The following is a 20,923-nucleotide window of genomic DNA, read 5'->3' as shown; positions in this document are numbered from 1 at the left end:
TCTCCCCTTCCCCATCAACCCCCCTTATCCTCCCTCCTCCCCCCCCCTCCCTCTCTCCCTCCACCCCCTTCCTCCCCCTCCCTCCCTCCCTAGGTGATAGATTTAAACTTTAAAATGTGAATAACTTAAAAAATATAACACTGATTTCAATTAAACTTCTTCCATTAGCACCAACGGGACGATGGTGAGTACGGAGGGCCTAAAATTGTTGCGCTGTCATGTACCGTTTTGGCTGTAGTTCAGGAACAAACAAACAAACAAACAAACTATATTAGTTATATAGATAGATGCATGTTGGGTTCTTCAAGGCTTTCAGATAACAGTCATTCTTATTTTCTTTCTCATATTTACTGCATTTTTTCCCTTTTCAGATAACGTTAATTTCCTATTATTTACACTGCCTCCAGTGTTTGTTATCCTCGAGCCTTTCCAACCCTCTTTCCACCTTGACTAAGGCTGGAGAATAACAAAATTTAAAACTTTTTTTCTAACTTTTCACTGTTCTGATGAAAGTTCATCAACCTGAAATGTTAACCCTGTTTCTTGTTCCACAGATGTTGCCTGACCTCGAGGTTTTTGAGGATTTCCTTTTCTATTACAATAAGTACTTGATTCTTTCAATGATTGAAAGGAGAACTGCACAGTGGTGTGGCAGTAGAGCTGTTGCCTTACAATGCCAGAGACCAGGGCTCAATCCTGAGCTTGGGTGCTGTTTGTGTAGAACTTGCACATTCTCCCAATGATCATGTGGGTTTTCTCCAGATGCTCTGGTTTCCTCCCACATTCCAAAGACATGCAAGTCTGTAGGTTAATTAACCTCTGTAAATTGCTCCATATGTGTAGGAAGCAAAAGTGGGATAACATAGAACTAGTGTTAGGGTGATCGATGGCCGTTGCAGACTCAGAGGGCCGAATGGCCTGTTTACATGATGTATCTCAAAACTAAAACTAATTGGCCTTCGGAATGTCAGCCATCTTCCCGAACTACTGCAGGTTCCCATCCAAATCACATACCATCCTCCCATGGAAATATATCACAAATCCTTTACTGTTGCTGGAATTATTCCTGAATTTCCTTTCCAACAGAAATGTGAGAACTCCTTCACTAGAGGAGTGAAGCATTCCTGCAAGGACAGTCACGGATAGGCAATCCAAAACGCGGACAAGGTAGTACAGATCTCATGGTCGGCATGGATACGTTGGGCCAAAGGGACTGTTTCCATGCTGTTTGACTCTATAACTATAACTCTAGGTAATAAATGCTGTCTGTGCTGGCAATGCCCATATTCAAATGAATGAATAAATATTAAAAAAATAATTAACTGATCAGATAGAGTTCTTTTTGTCCTTGAGTATTTCTACTCTAAATTTCCGGAGACCATCTTGTCTTCCAGCTTAGCAGAAAACCAACGTTTTGTCTACTAATCTTTTCCACCTCTCTGTATCAGAACTGGTTCAGTTGAGCTAGCAATCAGTCTGGTAGTGCCTTATTAGGGACAGGGCCCTTTGGCAGCAATCCCCTGCTGTGTTCAAATGAACTGATATAATATGCAAACATACTGTTCTGACAGGCTCTTCATCTGGTATCAGTTGTTAGGCTGAATATGTTTTTCCCAGATAGTCTGTGTATTATGTTAATTTAACCCATTCAGATCTGAATTCAGGCGAATAATGAAACGGGGGAAAAAATGATAGTGTAGGGACATACGGATTAGCGGGGGGGTCTCGAACCCTCGGTTGGGCTAACGAGGCACGAGATGCGGGAGCACGGGATATAGTTGTGTCTGGCGACCAGCTGGAAAGATGAGATTAGATTATTATACCTAGTTAAGTAGTGTGTGTCCAAAAGCTGCAGTCTGTTTGCAAATACCTTCGAATAAAGACTTTGAACAAAGACGCTCGTTGTGGACTCACTACATTGGTGACCCGAATGCGAAGAAAACACGCAGCATGTCGCAGGTGGGAGCGAGCGCGGGCGAGGTGCACCTACCGCCGTTCTGGGCCCATCAGCCGCACCTGTGGTTCGTACAGGCGGAATCACAGTTCCACATTAAAAAGGCGGATAACGAACTGGAGAAGTTCCACCACCTCGTGAGCTGTCTGCAGGCGGAGGTGGCGGCGAGGGTCAGTCAGTATCTGACCAGTCCACCCCAAACGGAGCAGTACGTGGGGCTCAAGAGGCTCCTACTGAAGAAATTCGGCTGGAGCCAGAACCAGCGGGCTCTGAGGCTGCTCCATCTACCAGCGCTGGGGCAGCGGCTGCCGTCCGAGTTGATGACGGAAATGCTGACCTTGGTGGGCGACCATCAGCCGTGCATGATGTTCGAGGCGGCATTTCGAGAGAAGCTACCCCAGGACGTCAGGCTGGTGTTGGCCGACGTCTCGTTCGACGACCCGGAGACGTTCGCCGAGAAAGCCGACGTGCTCGTCAGGGAGCGGCACAACCGGGACGACTCGGTCAATCGTGTCTCGAGGCCCAGCGGCAGTCGGGGGAGCGGCCGGGAGAGCGACGGCTTGGCCGCTATTTCGCAGTCTGCCAGGCAAGAAGGGGCTGCAGAACATGTTTATTGGTCGCGGGCACAACCAGCACGGCAGAATAAAAGCGGCTGGTGTTTCTTCCATCGGCGGTGGGGCAGTGATGCCCGAAGATGCAGAGCCCCGTGTACGTTTCCGGGAAATGCCTGGGCCGATCGAACGTAGAGGCAGTTTCGATTGGCCGTAAGTGCCGCCTCTACGTGACGGACCAAGAGACCGGGATCGTGTTTCTGGTGGATACGGGAGCGGTTGTCAGTATTGTACCCCCCTACGGCTGTGAAGTTCAAGCGGGGGGGAAGGGGCCGCCCCTTATTGCAGTGAACGGTAGCCCCATCCGCACTTACGGTAAGAGGACTATGTCCCTGTCCTTTGGGTCTAGGACCTACCGTTGGAATTTCATCGTGGCGGATGTGGGTCAGGCCATTTTGGGTGCGGACTTCCTATGTGCGTTTTCGTTGGTCGTAGACGTCCACGGTAGCGGCCTGCAGCCCTCGGCCGACGTACGGCCCCAAAGTACGGGGACTGCGGCCCCTCCAAGCGCCGCCCCACCAAGTTCAGCAATCCAGGCCATCACCACGGCCCCCGGTCAGTTCGATGCGGTCCTAGCGGAGTTCCCGCAGCTCTTCGTTCAGCGGTTCGATGCACCTTCCGAGAAGCATGGGGTGGTGCATTTCATTCCGACCGAGGGGCCGCCGGTTTTTGCCCGGGCACGGCGCCTCCCACCTGAAAAGCTGGCCATGGCTCGAGAGGAGTTCTTGAACTTGGAGAGGCTGGGCATTGTGCGGCCTTCAAGTAGTCCGTGGGCCTCGCCCTTGCACATGGTTTCCAAAGCATCTGGGGGGTGGAGACCATGTGGGGATTTCCGACGACTTAACGCGGCAACACGGGCGGACCGCTACCCGATTCCGCACATACAGGACTTCTCAGCTAGCCTGGAGGGGGCTACAATTTTTTCAAAGATCGATCTGGTGCAGGGGTATCATCAGATCCCGGTCCATCCGCCGGACATCCCAAAGACGGCTACCATTACTCCGTTTGGATTGTTTGAGTGGTTGCGCATGCCTTTCGGCCTTAAAAACGCAGCTCAGGCATTTCAGCGTCTCATGGACCGTGTGGGTCGAGGTTTGCCGTTCGTGTTTATTTATCTCGATGACATTTTGATTGCCAGCCGTTCGGTCCAGGAGCACTTAGTCCACCTCCGCACTATATTCCAGAGGCTGCAGGACCACGGCCTGATTCTGCACCCGGACAAATGCCAATTCGGCCTGTCGGTGGTAGATTTTTTGGGTCACCGGGTTACATCGGCCGGAGCCACCCCTTTGCCAGCTAAGGTGGAGGCGGTCCGCTCTTTTCCACGTCCTACTACCATCAAGGGATTGCAGGAATTCGTAGGCATGGTGAACTTTTATCACCGGTTCGTGCCTGCAGCAGCTCGGGTCATGCGCCCCCTTTTTCTATGCCTCGCGGGTTACCCCGCAGAGTTGGTATGGTCCGCATCTGCAGAGACGGCTTTTGTCACGGTCAAACTGGCCCTCGCCAATGCCACCATGCTGGTGCACCCGCGCTCCTCCGCCCCCACGGCGCTGACGGTGGACGCCTCAGACGTGGCGGTGGGTGGGGTTTTGGAGCAGCAAGACGAAGGTCAATGGCAGCCCCTGGCGTTTTTCAGCCGGCAGCTCTCGCGAGCCGAGCTCAAATATAGTGCGTTTGATAGGGAGCTCCTGGCCCTCTATTTAGCAGTCCGCCACTTCCGCTATTTTTTGGAAGGCCATTCTTTTGTGGCCTACACGGATCACAAACCTCTGACATTCGCTTTTGCTAAGGTTTCTGATCCGTGGTCGGCTCGCAAGCAGCGGCACCTCACCCTAATTTCGGAGTTTACCACCGATGTCCGTCATATTGCGGGTAGGCTTAATACGGTTGCTGATGCCCTGTCCCGGCCGGCCATTCCCTCCGTTGCCATGGTAGGCGGACAGGTGGATTTCCAGGAGCTAGCGGAGGCTCAGCGCCTGGAAAAAACGGCCGAGGTGTACGGCTCCACAGCCTCGGGACTGCGTTTGGAGCAGGTGGCGTATGGCCCCACAGGTACCAAGTTGTGGTGTGACGTTTCCCTTTCACGCCCTCGCCCGGCGGTGCCTGCCGCCCTGCGGCGTAATGTTTTTGAGGCCATTCACGGCCTGGCACATCCGTCCATCAGGGCGACTTCGGCCATGGTGGCCGCCCGGTTTGTCTGGCACGGCCTGCGGAAGCAGGTGGCAGCCTGGGCACGGGCCTGTATTCCGTGCCAAACCTCCAAAGTTCATCGCCATGTCCAGCCCCCATACCAGAGTTTCGAGGTTCCCCCAGTCCGTTTTTTCCACATCCACGTGGATTTGGTGGGTCCATTGCCTTATTCCCGGGGTTATACTCATCTCCTGACGGTGGTGGATCGGTTTACACGTTGTCCGGAGGCGCTCCTATTGTCGTACGGCCCCGAAGGTTGAGCTAGGCACATCCTCGGCCGAACTCGTCTACGGTTCGCCCCTGCGGGTACCAGGTGACATCCTCCCTTCCGCCCCCGCTTTGCCACCACCCGTTACGTCGGTGTTGGGTTCCCTCCGGGCACGGGTAGGTTCTCTGGCTCCAGTCCCGACCACCTGGCACGGAAGCACGGCGGTCCACGTCCCGTCGGACTTGCGGGACTGTGATTTCGTGTTCCTGCGGAAAGATTCCCACCGCCCCCCTCTTCAGCCGGTTTATCAGGGCCCGTTTCAGGTACTTAAGAGAGGGGCTGTCACTTTTACCTTACAGGTGGGTAATCGCCAGGAGCTCGTTTCAGTATCCCGGCTCAAGCCGGCCCATTTGGACCAGGACCTCCCTGTGTCGGTGGCCCAGCCGCCGCGCAGGGGCCGGCCTATGGCCTTCCTCCTGGTGCCGCCAGCGGCGTCTTGTTTGCCACCTCTCAGCCCCCCGCCGCCTATGGTTGGGCCCGGGCCCCCGTTTCCGATCAAGCGCTCCCGTCGCCTACAACCTCCACTTCCATGGCCCCTCCATCGCCTCCGGCGGCGGCGGCGGCCTCCCCGCCTCCCGTCACATTGGCGGTATCGGGTTCCCCCCTCCGTACGCGTTCGGGGAGGGAGGTCCGGGCACCCGTGAGGTACGGTTTCGAGGGTTCTGGGGGGGGGGTCATGTAGGGACATACGGATTAGCGGGGGGGGGGTCTCGAACCCTCGGTTGGGCTAACGAGGCACGAGATGCGGGAGCACGGGATATAGTTGTGTCTGGCGACCAGCTGGAAAGATGAGATTAGATTATTATACCTAGTTAAGTAGTGTGTGTCCAAAAGCTGCAGTCTGTTTGCAAATACCTTCGAATAAAGACTTTGAACAAAGACGCTCGTTGTGGACTCACTACAATAGGCATTTACAGAGTACCTTTCGTTTACTTAGATCAACTCAATGGATTTTCCAACAAGTGAAGTACTTTTGAAGTGCAGTCAATGGGGGAATAGTAATTTACCCCTCCTATAAGTAATCAAAAAAGGTGACTTAAAGCAGCCATCATCACAGAATTGTACAGGTTAATTCCATCTTTCCTGGAACCTCTCACGAGGCCTTCATTTCATGTCAATTGTCAAAAACTAAAAAGGAATAGTACCAGTGAGACTCAGGCTAGTCTCTGCTATCACAGTTTGTGACACTAATGTACTAAGTGCAGACAGAGGCAGGGGATATGCAAAATTAATCTCATCTTATAATAGCTTTCTTCTCAAATAAAGTATTGATATCTTGACACCGTGCTTTACATGCCTACAATGATCGAGGAGGTGCTGGTTAAAAGAGGGTTGTAACGGCTACAGAATGACAAATGGGTAGCCACTTGCACTAGCTGTGAAATCTAATAGTGGGTGTGTGTTGTATTCTCCTTCCAAAATATGGTTCCATTAAAATATTCTTCTCTGGAAGAAAGCAGATGTCACTTTGGTCAGATCTTAAGAAGAGTAATTTCAAAACTTTCACCAAGTATATTTAAAAATAACGAAGTCATAACACTTTTTTTTCAGACATTTACACATGATAAAGTGGGAAGTGCCCTTTCACTCATATGGATCTGCCATCGAAAACAGTTATACTGCACATGGAAACATAGAAAATAGGTGCAGGAGTAGGCCATTCGGCCCTTCGAGCCTGCACCGCCATTCAATATGATCATGGCTGATCATCCAGCTCAGTAACCTGTACCTGCCTTCTCTCCATACCCCCTGATCCCTTTAGCCACAAGGGCCACATCTAACTCCCTCTTAAATATAGCCAATGAACTGGCCTCAACTACCTTCTGTGGCAGAGAATTCCACAGACTCACCACTCTCTGTGTGAAGAAATGTTTTCTCATCTCGGTCTTAAAAGACTTCCCCCTTATCCTTAAGATGTGACCCCTGGTTCTGGACTTCCCCAACATCGGGAACAATCTTCCCGCATCTAGCCTCTCCAACCCCTTAAGAATTTTATATGTTTCAATAAGATCCCCCCTCAGTCTTCTAAATTCCAGCGAGTATAATCCTAGTCTATCCAGTCTTTCTTCATATGAAAGTCCTGCCATCCCAGGGATCAATCTGGTGAACCTTCTCTGTACTCCCTCTAAGGCTAGAATGTCTTTCCTCAGATTAGGAGACCAAAACTGTACACGTTTGCTGATTGGTGTTTCTTCAGCAATAGACCAGGCTGGGGTACGTGTCTCTGGACAGCACTCCAGCCCTGTTCTGGCTCCCATTTCCAGCTGCACATATACACCGATCAGCCAAAACATTATGACCTGATGAGCCATGACCACCTGCCGAATATGCTGTTGGTCCTCCGTGTGCAGCCCCATACGCAGCAGGGTGTGATGTACTGTGTATTGTGACACATTCCTCCCGTGACCACCATTAAAATTTCTGTGACCTGTGCCACAGTAGACCTTCTGTCGGTTCGGACCAGTTACAACCCTCGTGCATCGATGATACTTGGGCACCCAACACCCTGTCACCGGTTTGTGGTTTGTCCCTCCTCGGACCACTGTCGGTAGGTACTCGCCACTGCTGACCGGGAGCACCCCACAAGCCTTGCCGTTTCAGAGATGCTCTGACCCAGTCAACTGGCCATAACAATTTGGCCCTTGTCAAAGTCGTTCAGGTCTTTAATCCTGCCCATTTCTCCTGCATCCAACACATCAACTTCAAGAACTGACTGTTCACTTGTTGCCTAATATATTCCACCCCTTGACAGGTGCCATTGTAACAAGACAATCAATGTAATTCACTTCGCCTGTCAGTGGTCATAATGTTTTGGCTGATCGGTGTACATCTGAGCTTGACCATATTCAAGCTCATGCACAGGCCCCTATGCCTGACTAAACAGGATTGGGCAGTAATAACAATGGTGTGCAAAGGGAGGTGCTTACTAGAGAGTAACAAGCACAAATTTATGATTGCATCTCCCACATCAGGGAGTAGAACAACATGCCAGAAAACCTTAGATCATCTTCAAGAAAGAAGACAATTTCAATTACAAATCACAAAAAGGACACTCTGTTCTCTTCCACTAGGAATGTTATTGCTGATGTCCTCCTCAACCACCACATCCAACGGCTGAAGAACTGCTTCTTGCATCACAATGTGGATTTTAAATAAATAGAGAAGCAGTGGACAAGGTACACATTGTGTGATAACTCGAAGAGAACTGCAGAGAGCAGCAGCAACCACTATATATGGGATCAAAGTGCTGGAGTAACAGCTGGTCAGGCAACATCTCCGGAGAAAAAGGACAGGTGACGGGTCAGGACCTTTCTTCCCAACCTTTCATAGACCTTTCTATGACTCTATGATTCTATCTCAGGGAACAAATGAATGACAAACTTGACTGCTGCTCTCACTTTGATTCCTGTCAATACACTATTCTATTCTCCCAGTTTCTCCCTCTCTGCTATATCTGCTCTGATAACATGACTTTCCAAACAGGTGCCTCTGAGATGTCTTCCTTCTTACTGAACCAAGCTTTCCTTCTGCCATAGTTGACAAAGCACTGCATTTCATCTTTTTCCTGCATTTCTGTTCTTACCCTTCCTTCACCTGGAGTAAAAATTGAGTTCCATTGATCCTTATTTTCCGTTCCATCAGCCTCCTCTTTCAGCACATCATTCGTTGCAATTTCCCCCACTACCTTCAATGACATTCTATCAGAGGATAGATCACAAAACGCTGGAGTAACTCAGCAGGTCAGGCAGCATCTCTGGAGAGAAAGAATGGGTGACGTTTCGGGTCGAGACCCTTCTTCAGACTGAAGAAGGGTCTTGACCCGAAACGTCACCCATTCCTCAATATACCTCAAAGAAGGATGGACCAGGAAGTCACAAAGTGAATGATCTCTTCAGAAAGCTGAAAGGAAAAGGAAAAATATGTTCTCTAGTAGAATGTGTAGGAAAATAACTGCCGATGCTGGTAGAAATCGAAGGTATCACAAAATGCTGGAGTAACTCAGCAGGTCAGGCAGCATCTCTGGAGAGAAAGAATGGGTGACGTTTCGGGTCGAGACCCTTCTTCAGACTGAAGAAGGGTCTTGACCCGAAACGTCACCCATTCCTTCTCTCCAGATATGCTGCCTGACCTGCTGAGTTACTCCAGCATTTTGTGATACCTTCGATTTCTACCAGCATCGGCAGTTATTTTCCTACACATTCTACTAGAGAACATATTTTTCCTTTTCCTTTCAGCTTTCTGAAGAGATCATTCACTTTGTGACTTCCTGGTCCATCCTTCTTTGAGGTATATTGCAGCTATTTACAATATACATTAATGACTTGGATGAAGGGATTGAAAGTAACATTAGCAAATTTGCAGATGACACAAAGCTGGGTGGTAGTGTGAACTGTGAGGAAGATGCTATGATGAGGTTGCAGGGTGACTTGGACAGGTTGCGTGAGTGGGTGGATGCATGGCAGATGCAGTTTAATGTGGATAAGTGTGAGGTTATCCACTTTGGTGGTAAGAATAGGAAGGCAGATTATTATCTGAATGGTGTCAAGTTAGGAAAAGGGGATGTACAACGAGATCTTGGTGTCCTAGTGCATCAGTCACTGAAAGGAAGCATGCAGGTACAGCAGGCAGCGAAGAAAACCAATGGAATGATGGCCTTCATAGCAAGAGGAGTTGAGTATAGGAGCAAAGAGGTCTTTCTGCAGTTGTACAGGGCCCTAGTGAGACCACACCTGGAGTACTGTGTGCAGTTTTGGTTTCCAAATTTGAGGAAGGATATTTTTGCTATTGAGGGCGTGCAGCGTAGGTTCACTAGGTTAATTCCAGGAATGGCGGGACTGTCGTATGTTGAAAGACTGGAGCGACTATGCTTGTATACACTGGAATTTAGAAGGATGAGAGGGGATCTTATTGAAACATATAAGATTATTAATGGGTTGGACACGTTAGAGGCAGGAAACATGTTCCCAATGTTGGGGGAGTCCAAAACCAGGCACCACAGTTTAAGAATAAGGGGTAGGCCATTTAGAACAGAGATGAGGAAAAACTTTTTCAGTCAGAGAGTTGTAAATCTGTGGAATTCTCTGCCTCAGAAGGCAGTGGAGGCCAATTAACTGAATGCTTTCAAGAGAGAGCTAGATAGAGCTCTTAAAGATAGCGGAGTCAGGGGGTATGAAGAGAAGGCAGGAACGGGGTACTGATTGAGAATGATCAGCCATGATCACATTGAATGTTGGTACTGGCTCGAAGGGCTGAATAGCCTACTCCTGCACCTATTGTCTATTGTCCATTGTCTTCCAGCTCCACCAAATATTTGGCTTCTTATCGCACTTATTCATGCAACTGGCATGATGGCACAGTGGTAGAGCTACTGCCTTACAGAGCCAGAGACCCAGGTTCGATCCTGACTACAGGGGCTTGCCAGTACGGAGTTTGTATGTTCTCCTTGTGACCTGTGTGTGTTTCCTCCGTAATCTTCCGTTTCCACCCACATTCCAAACATGTACAGATTTGTAAGTTAATTGGCTTGGTATAAATGTATGTGTAAAATTGTCCCTAGTGTATGTAAGGTAGTGTTAACGTGTGGGGATCGCTGGTCGATGCGGTCTCAGTGGGCCGAAAGGCCTGTTTACGTGCAGTATCTCTAAACTAAACGAAACTAAAAAACACTGTGGATGAAACACTTATCCATTCACCTCTTCCCTTTGAATCATCCAGTGCCTCAAACAGTCCTTCCGGGAGAAACAATGATGTACTTGCAGTTCTCCCAATCTAGAGTACTGTATTTGGTGCTCGCAAAATTGTCTCCTTTACATTGGAGAAACCAAATGGAGATTGGGTGATGCTTTGTGGAGCACTGATACTCAGTTCACAGGGGTAACCCTGTGTATCTAGTTGCCTGCCAATTTAATCGTCCAACCCACTCCCACTCTGTCACCAGTTTGCATTTGAGGAAAAATATCTCATCATCCTTAGGTATTTTGCTGCCTTCCAAACTCAATATTGAATTCTAAAACTTCATGTAACTCACTTTATCTGCTTGTAACAGAACTGACCAGTTATTGTACAGATCATCCATCTGCAATTTCAGCTCGGTTTTATTCTCTCCATTAACACAGCAGGACCTGCAGGTCATTTGCTACAGCTCAGTGTTACACTGCTTTATGTTCCTGTATTTGTGTTTTCTCTCTTTCTTTCTAATGACTCCCATTAATCTATGAAACAGATTACTTCATCTGCAGTGTATCCTAATAGTAATGCTGGCTGTGTCCTGTCCTATATAACATAACATATAACATATAACAACTACAGCATGGAAACAGGCCTGTCCGGCCCTACCAGTCCACGCCGACCATTCTCCCTGACCTAGTCTCATCTACCTGCACTCAGACCATAACCCTCCAATCCCCTCCTATCCATATACCTATCCAATTTACTCTTAAATAATAAAATCGAGCCAGCCTCCACCACTTCCACCGGAAGCCCATTCCATACAGCCACAACCCTCTGAGTAAAGAAGTTCCCCCTCATGTTACCCCTAAACCTTTGTCCCTCAATTCTGAAGCTATGTCCCCTTGTTGGAATCTTCCCCACTCTCAAAGGGAAAAGCCTACCCACGTCAACTCTGTCCGTCCCTCTCAAAATTTAAAAAACCTCTATCAAGTCCCCCCTCAACCTTCTACGCTCCAAAGAATAAAGACCCAACCTATTCAACCTCTCTCTGTAGCCTAAGTGCTGAAACCCAGGCAACATTCTAGTAAATCTCCTCTGTACCCTCTCCATTTTGTCGACATCCTTCCTATAATTTGGCGACCAGAACTGCACACCATACTCCAGATTCGGCCTCACCAATGCCCTGTACAATTTCAACATTACATCCCAACTTCTATACTCGATGCTCTGATTTATAAAGGCAAGCATACCAAACGCCTTCTTCACCACCCTATCCACATGAGATTCCACCTTCAGGGAACAATGCACAGTTATTCCCAGATCACTCTGTTCCACTGCATTCCTCAATTCCCTACCATTTACCCTGTACGTCCTATTTTGATTTGTCCTACCAAAATGCAGCACCTCACACTTATCAGCATTAAACTCCATCTGCCATCTTTCAGCCCACCCTTCCAAAAGGCCCAAGTCTCTCTGTAGACTTTGAAAATCTACCTCACTATCAACTACTCCACCTATCTTAGTATCATCTGCATATTTACTAATCCAATTTGCCACACCATCATCCAGATCATTAATGTAAATGACAAACAACAGTGGACCCAACACAGATCCTTGGGGCACTCCACTAGACACTGGCCTCCAACCTGACATACAATTGTCAACCATTACCCTCTGGTATCTCCCATTCAGCCATTGTTGAATCCATCTTGCAACCTCACTATTAATACCCAACGATTTAACCTTCTTAATCAACCTTCCATGTGGAACCTTGTCAAATGCCTTACTGAAGTCCATATAGACAACATCCACAGCCTTGCCCTTATCAATTTCCCTGGTAACCTCTTCAAAAAATTCAAGAAGATTAGTCAAACATGACCTTCCAGGCACAAATCCATGTTGACTGTTTCTAATCAGGCCTTGATTATCCAAATAATTATATATATTGTCCCTAAGTATCTTTTCCATTAATTTTCCCACCACAGACGTCAAACTAATAGGTCTATAATTGCTAGGTTTACTTTTAGAACCTTTTTTAAACAAAGGCACAACATGCGCAATGCGCCAATCTTCCGGCACCATCCCTGTTTCTAATGACGTTTGAAATATTTCCGTCATAGCCCCTGCTATTTCTGCACTAACTTCCCTCAATGTCCTAGGGAATATCCTATCAGGACCTGGAGACTTATCCACTTTTATATTCTTCAAAAGTGTCCGTACCTCCTCTTCTTTAATCCTCCTAATTTCCATCACTACTCTACTTGTTTCGCTTACCTCACATAATTCAATATCCTTCTCCTCGGTAAATACCGAAGAAAAGAAATTGTTTAATATCTCCCCCATTTCTTCCGGCTCAGCACATAGCTGTCCACTCTGACTCTCTAATGGACCAATTGTATCCCTCACTATCCTTTTGCTATTGACATATCTGTAGAACCCCTTGGGGTTTACTTTTACATTACTTGCCAAAGCAGCCTCATATCTTTTTTTCGCTTTTCTAATTTCCTTTTTAAGATTCCTTTTACATTCTTTATATTCCTCAAAAACCTCATTTACTCCCTGCCGCTTATATTTATTGTATATCTCCCTCTTTTTCCGAACCAAGTGTCCAATTTCCCTGGAAAACCACGGCTCTTTCAAATTATTATTCTTTCCTTTCCACCGAACAGGGACATAAAGACTCTGTACTCTCAAAATTTCACCTTTAAATATCCTCCATTTCTCTATTATATCCTTTTCATAAAACAACAATTTCCATTTCACTCCTTTTAAATCCTTTCTCATCTCCTCAAAATTAGCCTTTCTCCAATCCAAAATCTCAACCCTTGGTCCAGATTTGACCTTCTCCATAATGATATTGAAACTAATGGCATTATGATCACTAGACCCAAAGTGCTCCTCAACACATACCTCCGTCACCTGACCCATCTCATTTCCTAACAGGAGGTCCAACACTGCCCCTTCTCTGGTAGGCACCTCTACGTATTGCTGCAAAAAACTATCCTGCACACATTTTACAAACTCCAAACCATCCAGCCCTTTAACAGAATGTGATTCCCAGTCTATATACGGAAAATTGAAATCACCCACAATCACCACTCTGTGCTTACTACTAATATCTGCTATCTCCTTACATATTTGCTCTTCCAATTCTCGTTCCCTATTTGGCGGTCTATAATATACCCCTATAAGTGTTGCTAAACCTTTCTCATTTCTGAGTTCCACCCAAACAGCCTCCTTAATCGAGCCTTCTCGTCTGTCCTGCCAAAGCACTGCTGTGATATCCTCCCTGACAAGCAATGCAACACCCCCACCTCTTGCCCCTCCGATTCTATCACATCTGAAATAATGAAATCCTGGAATATTTAATTGCCAATCGCAACCCTCCTGCAACCATGTTTCACTGATCGCCACAACATCATACTTCCAGATGTCAATCCAGGCTCTAAGCTCATCCACCTTTCTTACAATGCTCCTAGCATTAAAATATACACATTTAAGGGACCCATCATTTCTTATTCTCAGTTTATTTCTTTTCCCTTCTTTCTCTCCTACATATTGGGTCTGAGTGTTTCCCTTTTCTGCCTCCTGCCTCACACACTGCCTATTAGCTATCTGTGTTTGAGTCCCTCCCCCCAACCGTACTAGTTTAAAGTCTCCGCAGTTATTTTAGCAAATCTCCCCGCCAGGATATTGGTTCCCCTCGGGTTCAGATGCAACCCGTCCTTTTTGTACAGGTCATACTTCCCCCAGAAGAGGTCCCAATGATCCAGAAACTTGAAACCCTGCTCCCTGCACCAGTTCCTCAGCCACGTATTTATCCTCCACCTCACTCCATTCCTATTCTCACTATCGCGTGGCACAGGCAGTAAGCCTGAGATTATTACTTTGGAAGTCCTTTTTTTTAAACTCTCTTCCTAGCCCCCTGAATTCTCCTTTCAGGACCTCTTCCCTTATCCTACCTATATTGTTGGTACCTATATGTACCACGACCTCTGGCTCCTCTCCCTCCCCTTTCAGGATATCCTGGACACGCTCAGACACATCCCGGACACCGGCACCAGGGAGGCAAACCACCATCCGGGTCTCCCGACTGCGTCCACAGAAACGCCTATCTGACCCCCTCACTATAGAGTCCCCTATTACTACTGCTCTCCTCTTCCTTTCCCTACCCTTCTGAGCAACAGGGCCGGACTCCTTGCCAGAGGCCCGGGCACCGTCACTGCCCCCAGGTAGGCTGTCCCCCCCAACAGTACTTAAACAGGAGTACTTATTTCCAAGGGGTACAGCCACCGGGGTACTCCCTAGTCCCTGCCTCTGTTCCTTGCCCCCCCCAACAGTGACCCACTTGTCTACCTCCCGTGGTCTAGGAGTGACCACCTCCCTGTAACTCCTATCTATAACCTCCTCACTCTCCCTGATCAGACGGAGGTCATCAATCTGCCGCTCCAGGTTCCTAATACGGTCCCTTAGGAGCCCCATCTCGTCACACCTGGCGCAGATGTGGATGTCTGGAAGACTATCAGACTCCCAGATTCCCCACATCTGACACCCAGAACAAAAAACTGCCCTGGCAGTCATACTCTCCAAACAAAGCCCCGAGCTCAGTTACTAAACCTACCGCCCGGCCGCTACTCCAACCGCTCCAACCGCCCACCCAAAAGAACTGAGTGATCTCCTGGGAGAGGCGAAAAACCGGATAAAAAACCCAGGCCAATTTGGGAAAAAATCCTGGAAATTCCTCTCCGACCCCAAGCTAGGCGATCGAAACTAGTCCGGGAGATCACACAGGTCTTACTCCTTACTATCCCCACACCATCCCCACACACTACTTCCCAAGCAACACAGCTTGGTGCTGCTGCCTGCTGCCTGCTGCTGCTATTGCTGCTTGTTGCTGCTGATTGCTGCTGCTGCTACTGCTGATTGCTGCTGCTACTGCTGATTGCTGCTGCTACTGCTGATTGCTGCTGCTACTGCTGATTGCTGCTGCTACTGCTGATTGCTGCTGCTACTGCTGATTGCTGCTGCTACTGCTGATTGCTGCTGCTACTGCTGATTGCTGCTGCTACTGCTGATTGCTGCTGCTACTGCTGATTGCTGCTGCTACTGCTGATTGCTGCTGCTACTGCTGATTGCTGCTGCTACTGCTGATTGCTGCTGCTACTGCTGATTGCTGCTGCTACTGCTGATTGCTGCTGCTACTGCTGATTGCTGCTGCTACTGCTGATTGCTGCTGCTACTGCTGATTGCTGCTGCTACTGCTGATTGCTGCTGCTACTGCTGATTGCTGCTGCTACTGCTGATTGCTGCTGCTACATATGTCCCTTCTTACCTATTTGTTCTTTCAGTAAATTAAAAGTAGTCTGTTTTTCTCTCTGTCCCAGTTCTGACTTACGTTTTCAACCTGAAACATAAACTCTGTTTCCCTTTCCACAGATGCTGTCTGACCTGATGAATGTTTCCAGCATTTTATGTATTCAAAAAAAGAATTCAGACAAAAAACAGGGAGCTACCAATATTTTTATCTAACATCAGTGGTGGGGAAAATATTGGAAGTTAAAATGGAGGATGCAAGAACATCTTGAAATGATAAAATGGAAGGATTAAAGTGAGGGGCATGGGTTTATGGAAAGATAACCAGATTTGACTAAACTGCGAGCATTCTTGAACGAAAGGATGAACGTGAGATCAGTAGATATGGTGCATTTACAATTTTGGAAGATGTTTTATAATGTCCTGAGCAGGAGGTTGGTTGGAGAACATGGAATTGGGCAAAGTATACTTCTGGATTGGGAACAAAATATTACACAGGAAATAAATGAACTATTCTAGTAGGCTATGACAGATAGGGTATCACATGGTTTGATGCTTTGCCCCAGCTTTTCACAAATTATATCAATGACATTTTTGAGGTGTGTCATGTTTCCAAGTTTGCTAGCAGTACTAAATGAAGTTGAATTGTGAGAATGGAGGAGGGTGTAAAGAGACAAGCATAGTGGCTGGGCAAAAATGTGACAAAGGAAATACAATGTGGAAAAAATGTGAACTTCACGACTTAATAGAAAGGTAAGAGTATTTGTTAAATGAACCTGAGAATAAATGGTGAGATATTAGTAGTATTGCCCCTCAAAGGGACCACGGTGTGCCTGTACATAAGTCATTGAAGATCAACAAGTGGGTGGACCAAAGAATTAAGAGTACAAAAGGTGTTAGTTATTACAAGATGATTTGATCACAAGAATAAGGAAGTCTTATTGGAATTGAATGGGCAATTGGAGACTCTGAACCTGGAGCATTGTGTACAGTTTTGGTCTCTACCTAAGAAAGCCTGCACTTGCTCCAGAGGGAGTACAACATTAATCTAAACTGGTTTCAGGGATAGTGGGTTTGAGGAATGAGCTGCACAGGAACTTGGTGGGACTCAATTGTGTAGTTTTAGTCTCCTTCTCTGAAGGAGGATGTTATTGGCATTGGAGGGAGTGCAATGAACATAAACTAGTCTGATTCCTGGGACTAACATGCGAGGGAAGATTGGGTCATATGGACGTATTCACTGAGGATGCACGATGAAAAGTGATCTCATAGAAGCCTGCTCAATCTAACAGACCTGACATCCCAGATGCAGGCAGGATATTCCAGGTGGCAGGAGAATACAAAGAACGAGAAGTCATTTCCTCAGAACAATGGGTCTACCATCTAAACTAAGATCAAGAGAAATTTATTCATCCAGAGGTGAACTTGAGGCATTCTCTACCTCAGCAAGCAGTGGAGGCCGTCACTGATTATATTCAGTGTTAAGGTAGATATTTATTTTTGATTATACCCAGGGAATAAAAGGTGAAGGGAAGAACAGGGCACTGAATGTGGACGATTAGCCATGGTGAATGATGGATCAGAGCCATATGACCTGCTCCTGTGCCTATTTTCAATGTTTTTATCATGGTTGTGCCATACCATAACTATTTGTCGAACCATAGTCACATGCATTGCAACCAAAGCAATGAGAAATATGTATTAATGTACTCATTGGTGCTGCTATTCTGTATTTCCAAAACCACAATGTGCTTCATCCAAGCCAAAAAAAATGTTTACACAATGTACAAATAAGGACATTATCACAAGTTCATATTCTACTGTTTCTACTGTTAAAGGTGAATTTAAGCCAGTGGATGTCAAAGATCTGAAAATTCACTGGGAAACAGGTAAGAATAAAGAACGATAAGCTTGCATTCAAGATAAATGCTGACAAAGTGGATGGACATAAGTATTTCCCTCTCTCGGGACTGACCCTTTGGTTGAGTGCACTGACAACACGCCATGACACAATATCGTTGCTACAGACTTATCAGTGACAGAGGAACGAAAGTACATAAAACTGTTATACCTGTCTCAGAGCTGTTACTGAAATAGTCAGATGTGAATCGATAGTCATGTTTTGAAATTCTAGGGATGAATGATAATACAGAATTCCTCAAGGATGAAGCTACAATGTTCATAAGTGCCCATGAATCAATCTATAGACAGATTAATGTCTGCTGCAAGCAGGTTTTGCAAGACGACGGGTTACGATATCTGAGATACAACTCAGGTTGATAACCTGACCATCATGTCAAAGGCACGTGGTCATAACTTTGCACAATTATCACTAAAATGATCTGGCAGATGTAACACTTTCTACATCCATGATAATGCTCAACAATCAACAATCAGACGTCAGTCGTCGTTAAATCAAAGCAGCTCTCGGAACAACCAATTTTTAATAGGCCCGAAGCGACAGGCTCAGTTGTGATAACAAACAAAGCACAGACCCATGGCTGACGGGGTGGGCTCTAGCTTGGCTGAAACTGAGGATTTGGGCTGAAACTATGACGATTTTGCCAACCCTCCCCCCTTTAATAGGCAGATTTCCACCAATGTGTGTTCCCCCATCCCCCGTTGGGTTTGTCCCATACATCTTGGTATTAGAAGTCAGACCTGCTCTCATGAGGATAAACTCACGACCAGTGGGCAGCCTGGATATAGCCCCTGGATGGGTACTGATATTGTGCTGCATTCAATTGGCCACAGTCTTTGCCAACATCATCAACCTCTCACTTCAACAATCTACTGTTTTCTTTTGCTTCAAGGATACTTCCTTCATTCCAGTCCCCAAGAAAAGTGAAGTCACCTGTCCAGTAGCACTAATGTCAATGATAATGAACTGCTTTGAAAGATTATAATGCCCCACACTTGTGCCAGAACAATCTAGGTCCCATACATTTTGTGTACTGGAAAAATGGGTCTTCCATCAGATAATAAGCTAATCCGAATCTGAACAGGAAATGTTCTGAATGATTGGGTGCTTGGTTAGACATTCATATTTATCACAGCAGTAAACAAAACTTATTCATCTGAGAAATGAAATGATAAGAAATGTTAAGTTAATAGGTGCCTCAGATATGGATGGAGTTTGTGTATTTGACAGCATAGTTACTTTTAGGTGCAGAAGAAAGGAATGTTATTATGAACTCCGTGATGAATGAAATAAATATATTTTCTTCTATTTACCTTATTTATGTGATGTGGATGTGTTTATATGCATGCAACAATAAATTTAAGATTGATGCTGGGTAAGTGCATATAAGCAGGACAACTCGATGCATAAAATTGTACTCAACTCATAAATCATACTGATGCTAAAGATTCTTTTAATTCAGAAAGGTTTAAATAAGTTTTTTAATAAATCTATTCCACTGTTAGTTTAATCTCTGCCAGCGCAGTGTGTGGAAATTCTAGATTATGCAGAATTCTTCATTGGGGATATTCTTCATTCACTTTGAAGTAAATGTCCTGCTGAAGTCCAGCAGAATCAATATGTAAAATAGAAAAAAGGACTGCAACGCTCCAGTCCCACAATACTCTCAGATAATAAAGACAGTTTAGGAATATAAACCATATATTTTAACTAAAGCAAAACATATCTAATCGTATCTGCCATATGCTGCTAGTTTTGCATGGGGATCATGTACCACAATTTCAAGTTAAAGAGTCAAGATTGTTTATATGGCAGAGGCACGGGTCAATGAAATTCCTACTTGCTGCAGCCTTACAAGCACAATAAATGCAACAACATAACAAATCAATATACAGTAAATGATTAGAGAAAGGTACAGAGTACTGATATATCTCATAGAAACATAGAAAATAGGTGCAGGAGGACGGCATTTGGCCCTTCGAGCCAGCACCGCCATTCATTGTGATCATAGCTGATCATCTACAATCAGTAACCTGTGCCTGCCTTCTCCCCATATCCCTTGATACCACTAGCCCCTAGAGCTCTATCTAACTCTATTTTAAATTCATCCAGTGAATTGGCTTCCACTGCCTTCTGTGGCAGAGAATTCCACAAATTCACAACTCTGGGTGAAAAAGTTTCTTCGTGCCTCAGTTTTAAATGGCCTCCCTTTTATTCTTAGACTGTGTCCCCTGGTTCTGGACTCCCCCAACATTGGGAACACTTTTTTTCCTGCATCTAGCTTGTCTAGTCCTTTTTATAATTGTATACGTCTCTATAAGATCCCCTCTCATCCTTCTAAACTCCAGTGAATACAAGCCAAGTCTTTCCAATATCTCAACGGGTTAGGCAGCATCTCTGGAGAACATGGATAGATGACATTTTGGGTTGGGGCCTTTCCTCTCTGAAAAAGTGACCCGACCAGAAACATCACCTATCCATGTTCTTCAGAGATGCTGCCTGACCTGCTGAATTACTCCAGAACACTGTCTTTTAAATGTTGTTTTATAGTATGTGTTAAATGTACGTTTTAGTGCTCTTAAGTTTGTTTTATGTGGGGGGTGGGGTTGGGGGAAACTTTTTTAAATCTCTTACTTCGACGGAGCTGCAATTTCTTTCTGTATCGAATCTCCGTCCACACTGTGGCCTAACATCGAGGGGCTGGCAGCCTCTGCTGGAGACCAACTTCAGGAGCTCCAACCGCGGGAGCCTCCAGGACTTAACATCGTGGAGCTCATGGTCCCTGTCGGGGATCGAACTCGGAAGCTCCAAACGTGGGAGCCTGCGAACTTTAACATCGTGGAGCTCGCAGTCCCTGGTTAGGGACCGACTTCGGGAGCTCCAGGCCGCAGGAGCTTTAACCTCCCCGATCACGGGAGCTTTGATCACTCCGATGTGAGAGCTTCGATCGCCCCGATGCGGAAGCTTCGATCGCCCCGACACGGGGGCTTCGA

Source organism: Rhinoraja longicauda, chromosome 5 (genome assembly GCF_053455715.1).
Source record: "Rhinoraja longicauda isolate Sanriku21f chromosome 5, sRhiLon1.1, whole genome shotgun sequence".
In the NCBI taxonomy this organism is placed as follows: Eukaryota; Metazoa; Chordata; class Chondrichthyes; order Rajiformes; family Arhynchobatidae; genus Rhinoraja; species Rhinoraja longicauda.
The sequence above is the reverse complement of the archived record's forward strand: the minus strand, read 5'-3'. Positions refer to the sequence as shown.